Raw genomic sequence first — 7,074 nt, 5'->3', positions numbered from 1 at the left:
TATCTATAACACATTTTTTGTTACTTGTGCAATAAGGATTGTTGTTACCTTTTAGTCATGTGATTTGTTTGATTATTTAATTAAATTAAATTTAAATCACGAGGGTCTAAATTTTAATTCAAATCAAATAAAAAAATTTATGGAGTTGTTTTGGAGAAACAAATCCTAATTGAATTTTCATCATATCTGGAAGAGATCACTGCCTAAATCCAAGGAAAAAAGCCCAATTATGAATTGTTATATATATAGGCTCTACCCATGCCTTGAAGACGACGAGCTTGAGTGATATTTTGTGTTTTTAGATTGAGTCTTTGTTTGTGTTAATTGTACACCATGTTATTTCTTAATTCATATCATAAGGCATAGTAGTTGGTTTGTTTAGTTGAATTATAAATTCTACAAACTGTTATTCTGATTGTTGTTGAATCACTAGGGTTAGTGATTGAGAGAAAGTGAGAAGAATTCTCATATTTAGCAGAGACCTAAATAGAAAGACACTTGGGTAGAATTAAGAAGATGGACATTGGATAAGGGGTTTGTTCATATAAGACACTTTATACTAATTCTATAAGAAGAGTGAATTTCCTTTATTGGGTAAAGTGTCCCCTAAATGTAAGTGTTGTATGTGTAACATCCCGTTTTTGATAGATAATTGTGTTTAATTTAATTATGTCTTTTATGTAATTTATTTACTACACATGTGGTTGGGGGTAAGTGTCCTTAAGGTGGAAGTATATGGAGAGAGAATAAAAGAGGTTGAATAATTGTTTAGAATTAGTTATAATTTTAATTAACTAAAATTATCTAAAGGTGTTTGATTTGTTGTGGGCAATAATTAATTAAGGATGAGTCATAAGGGTGCATGACCTTAAGGTTAAGGCTTTAGAGAGAATGAAGACTATTTAGAATTAACTAGAATTAATTTAACAATAATTGAATAATAATAGGTTATTTAATTTATTTAAAGTAAATGGAAAAATAATAAGTTTGGGGTGGAAAGTGTGAATTCTAGAGAATTAAAATAAATACTGCAAGTTAGTAATAAGTTAGGCCTTAGTGGACTATTAGAAAGATAGAATTAGGTTTTGATTTATAATGTAAGGAGTGAGAGAAAAAGATTACAGGATGTGAAACTTTTGAAATTCGAAAAAAAGAATGCCAGAGCAAGAGAAAGAGCAAGAGAAGGCTTAGGAGAGAAAAGTTCAAGAATCAGTCCATTGTTGCTGGAAAATTCAAGTAAGGGGGAGAAAGAGCATTCAATCTAGGTGTATTGCATGGTGGGGATAGAGAAGAGATGTTTTTACTCTCCATAGGGTTTATGTCTTTACAATGATTAAATGATTGATTGTTGTGGTTTCTCATAAATCCATGATTGAATGATGATTCGTAATGTTTATATATGTGATTGTGTGGTTAAAAGTATGTTGATTTATCATGAATTTATGGGTACGAATTTCTGTCATTGATAAATGTGTGAAGGTTGTGACCATGAAGTGTGTTAATGGTGATTTAGAGATGATGAACATGATGTATTATCCAGGTAGATGTTAAGAGGTGATAAAAATCCATATGCTTTCATGTACCATGATGTAGGGTATGATTTGGGACGGTTAGAGGTCAAAACAAGGGTTTTGGGGTCGAATGGACGACTGGAAAAAAAGAGAGATCACACAAAATCGCAAGAAAAATATGGTTTTCTGGGCTTTGTTATGGGCCGTAACACATGCTACGGGAGGCCGTAGCAGCCCATCCGTTTTTTGGGCCAAAGGCGATCCAAAAAGGGGTTTTTTGGCTAGGGAGTGCTTGGGCCATAGTGCATGCTACGATAGGTTGTAGTAGCTCCCTGGATTTGTACCAAGTGAGACATTTTCGAGTGTAACTTGAGTTTCGTGACTCAGATTGAGGTGCGGTTCAAAGTATTGGATAACTAACACACAGATCTACCCTATGGTAGTCTTTGAATAAATAACTGAGTAACATTCAGATGTATATTCTAGGGATAATTGTGAAGGTTTGTATGATTGACTAAATAATCATTGAGTTACAATAATGAGATGTTGATGTATGACGAATTAACATGATCGAATATTGGTGATTATGATATTGTTGAGTTGGTGAAGTTGTTATTGTCGTTGGTTGTAGTAATATTGATTAATGTTTGTGTATGATATATGATGTTATGTCATGATGTTAAGAATAATATTGATGATATTGTTGTGATTGGTGAATAATAGTTCGGGTAGAGAGGACTATTACTGTTAGGTCAATGCATGTTTTGTTATTGTCGAGAGAGGAATTTAAACTAAAGGAGAATTGCCATCCAAGGCGCAGCGGAATTTAAAAATTTCTCCATTTAGTGATCCTTACGAATGGGCATGATCAGTGATAGAATCGTTACCTCTTGTGGCGATTCAAACCTTTGGTGCAGATCTCTTGTAACGATAAAAACCTTGGATACAAATCCACGGAGCGATCACGAACGTTGAACGATGACAACGTCTCTACTCAGTCCACACGAACGGGTTCCTTCAATCTCAGTGCTAGCTGGTACGAATGAAGGCTTTGAGTGAGAGAGAGAGAGGGAAATGAAATTCCAAGTGTTCACTTGAGTTTGAGTCTGAGTGGAGTGACAATGCTTCTACCCAAGGGGTTCTATTTATAGAACCACTTGTGTGGGCTTCAAGCTAAAAAGCCCACTTAAGTGTATTTTGGCCCATATCTCATAATATGCCAAAATCACTTAAGTATTTGGTACCTTACCATATTTCGTATTCCACTTAAGTGCACCGTACCTTACGATGTTCCTTAGTTACTCTATCTCTCATCAATCCGTCCTTTGTGTGTGACCCTGTAGGTTTTCGCGACGTTGGCAATTATATTAAATCACGCATTTAACATAATAAACAGTGAGCGGTATCTAGCAACACATCACTGCTACCCAAGTCACGAAAATGTCATGTGATCTGACAAGTCCTTCTGTGATAATAATTATGTGTATAATTACCCATTTGCCCTTATGTCTATATTGAACACAAGGTATATACCGTGTCATCCTTCTCCAGTTCAATATTGGGCCCATAGACATTTATCCTATTACGCAGGATGGGCAAATTCCATCTAGGTCACTCATGTCCCTCAGCATGCTTTGTGGAGTACCCATCAACTGTCTTTATGGTCATCCAGTTACGTACAACGTTGGATCAGCAATAAAGCACTCGACTCTACATCTAGGGTCCATAGTGGTTTCAGGTCGAAGAGTGGTATACACTATTATCACCATGAGAATAACTTATGACACTTTACATAACTTTCTATATAGTATTCTCATAGCGGGTCAATCTGGTATAAATATTACTCTTAATATTCATACCTATGTTTAAGACTTGATAACTCTTTATCCATGATCCATGAGATGTGATCATCAGCCTACAAACATAATAGTCTTAATGCTTTAATGTTATCCCACTTCACACTAAAGCTCGACTACGGATACTTTAAGAATAGTATCCTTATGTTTAATGTGCTCTCATGATTAAGTCACACTTAATACATTAAACAGACTATCTATTCCAGGGACTTTATTAATCAACCATAATAAAGAAAAAGCCTTTTTTATTAATTAATAAATAATTCGATACAAGTACCAAAAGTATTGGCCTCTAGGGCTTACACCAACATAAACATTATGTTGTTGTTACTTTGACGTGTTTAATATGCATTCATGATGTTGTTGTTAATGATGAAAGAGGCAAGTTACAATCCGAGTAAGGTAGATTGGTGACTTGTCCCGAATCCGAGCAAGGTGGATTTGGGATTCGAGTAGGATGAAACTGGTTTGCTAAGGAACCTTTTGGTGATATGGTTCCATATGCACATGAGTTGTTGTCGTTGTCATGAGTCACATAGCATAGATGAAATAGACGCGTGAAATACAATTATGTATGATTAAGATGATGTTGTGTATATTGTTGATGATGATTATGATGTTATTATGTATAACAATGTTGATGATTTGAGTGTGATAATATGTTGTTATTGATTGTATAATGAATGTATACTTATTGTATTTTTATCTACCTTAGCATTCCTTACGCTGTTTATATTGAATGTTAATTCTCACCCTTTTTATTTGAATGTTGCCTTTACATGGACATCATGCAGATGCTCAGGAGTAGATCTCGCTGAAGTAAGTGGAAGTTGGATCTTTGAGTACTTCCTTAGTTTATCATTTTGATTAGCGGTGTCTTACTCTGATTATGTAACATCAGGTTAAGAACGCTTGTTTTACTTATTATGTTGCTTATATTGAAGTTAAATAACATTTTTGTTTAGTGGAGATTTTGACTGATTTGTTCGAGTTGATTGATACAACTCTTTTTATTTATGTTATGAAAGTTAAAGTTTGAGATTAAATGTCATGAGATGCAATAACTTTAATAATTTTTTAATGATAATTCCGTTGCGATGATACCCTAAGTGAAGGTGAGCGTGTGATGACAAATTTTATGTGAATTAACGTAAACCATATTACGAAGCAGGATATGTTTGACGTGTGTGACACCCTATGTGATTGTACTTTTTATTAAATTATGTGATAGTTTGTATATGGGGTTCTAGGGTGTTAGAGTATGCACTAAATTTGGTTAAAATTTATTGGTGTTCTTTATTACTTATACATTTTTTCGTTATTGCTATCATATTGTGTTTAATCTGGTTTAATAAGTTGGACAAGTTGTCCCACACATCTGGTCCAACATTTGTCCCTTGAGGAACATAGTTTCAATTGGTATTAGAGCAAGCACCTTATTTTATTTGAGTGAACTCCAGGGAAGATATTTTATGTTCATATGGACAACATAAAGGATGAAGAGTCTATCGATAAACCACCTATTTTGGATGACACCAATTATGATTATTGGAAATCTAAGATGGTTGCCTTTCTTAAGTCCCTAGACAAAAAAACCTGGAGAGTTGTGATTAAATATGGGAAACATCCTGTGATTACTTCTCAAGATGGTAAAACAAGCTTAAATCTTGAAGCTGATTAGTCCAAAGATGAAGATTATGAAGCTCTGGCTAATGAAAAAGCCTTGAATGCCATATTTAATGGTGTTGACAATAACATGTTCAGAATAATCAACACATGTACTAAATCTAAAAAGGTTTGGGAGATTCTTAAGACTGCTCATGAAGGCACATCTAAAGTGTGTGTGTCAATGCTCCAACTTCTCACATCCAAGTTTTAAAATTATGAGAATGATGGAAGATGAATCCATATTTGATTTCAACATTTGTCTTTGTGAGATAGCCAATAATTTATTTTCCTTGGGAGAGAAGATGTCAAAAGAGAAGCTGGTCAGGAAAGTCCTTAGATCCTTGCCCAATAAATTTGACATGAAGGTAAACTGCTTTTGAAGAATCTCAAGATTTAAGCACCTTGAAGGTTGATGAACTCATTGTCTTTTTTCAAGACTTTGAAGTATCTATAAATGGAAGATAAAAAAAGATGAACAACAATATAGCCTTTGTATCCAACACTGAAGAGGATGGAGATTAAGGTGAAAACCTATCAGATGCTATACACTTATTAGAAGAAAGTTTAACAACTCTTTGAAGAAACTTGTCAGAAGATGGATGACTAATGTACCAAATAAGGTGTTAGACATCATTTCCCTGAACAAGAGAAAATAGGATTACAAATCTAACAAAGGCAAATGAGCACAATGTTATGAATGTGAAGGATTTGGTCACATTAAAACTGAATGTCCTACTTTTCTAAAGAAGCAAAAAAAAGGGATTTTCAATCACTTGGTCTGATTCCGATGAAGAAAATGAAGGATAAATAACTAATAAAGTGATGGCCTTCACTGGAAAACATGACTCTTACAGTGAGTATAGTGAGGAAAATATCTCAGCTGAAGAGCTAGCTAAAACTTATAGAGAATTGCTCACTGAGTGGAAGAAATCTTGCATGAGAGAGTGTCGCAACCTGAAAAATACAGTACGCGAAAAAACAACCGGCGAAAGAAAATGACAGAAGAGTCGCCACCGTGCGTTATTCATCCCAAAGGAGGGAAAGGAAACGCTCGAAGTAAACCTGAAAAAGGAAAGGACAAGACGGGGTCTCGCAACCAAATCTTGGGTTCGGGAGTCGGTTATGCGAAGGGAAGGTATTAGCACCCCTACGCATCCGTAGTACTCTACGGGGTCCACTTTTGTAGTTCTTGTCTAAAGGGTGTGAGTTTATCTTGTGCTGTTCACCAAAAAAAGGTTAAATGAAAATGACTCGCGCGGATGTCGCATCCACTACATACGTATCTCATCTGAATATGAGAATCAGAGTCTTCGTAGCTCGGCTGACCTATAGGTTGGGGGGATGTGTGCTCACTAAGACATTGCGTCTTATGCCTACGTATCTCATCTGGAATGAGAATCAGAGCAAGTCGTAGTTCGGCTAACTACGGGGTTATGGAGTGGGTTTTGGACGAACGACGTTACTACGCAATCTACCGGATGCTCGACCTTTGGAGACTTACTCACCTGTAGTAGAAGGAGTAAACGTGTGTTTAGGAGAAGAAGAATCAATGAAGGGTTAGGGTTTGGTGAACTCTTGCAAAAAGGCAGTCCTTGACGAAGGAACCTGTAAAAAAAAACACACAAAAACATTGCCACCTGTCATACGGTGAACTGGACTTTTTGTGGTTTTAATCGCAATGTCGCGGTTAGCAAGAGTCGCCACCGACTTTTCTTTTATCCAATAAGGAAAGGTGGAAAAGAACAGGAAAGACCTTAATTTAGATTTTGGGTTCGGGAGGTACATTATACAAAGGGAAGGTGTTAGCACCCTTTGTATCCATGGTTATCCATGGGCTCTTAATTGCTCGATCACTTATATTATTTTTGTCTAAAAAAGTGTTTGTGAATTGTTTTGAAAAGAGAATTTAACTTTGTAATGATTCTTGTATGAATGTATACAAAGTGGTTATCCCGTTTTAGTTTTGAAAATTGTTTAGAAAAATATAACTCGGTAATGATTCTAGTATGAATGTATACCAAGTGGTGATTTTCTAAAGG

The sequence above is a fragment of the Lathyrus oleraceus genome, chromosome 5 (assembly GCF_024323335.1).
Source record: "Lathyrus oleraceus cultivar Zhongwan6 chromosome 5, CAAS_Psat_ZW6_1.0, whole genome shotgun sequence".
NCBI lineage: Eukaryota > Viridiplantae > Streptophyta > Magnoliopsida > Fabales > Fabaceae > Lathyrus > Lathyrus oleraceus.
Note: the sequence above shows the minus strand (reverse complement) of the source record.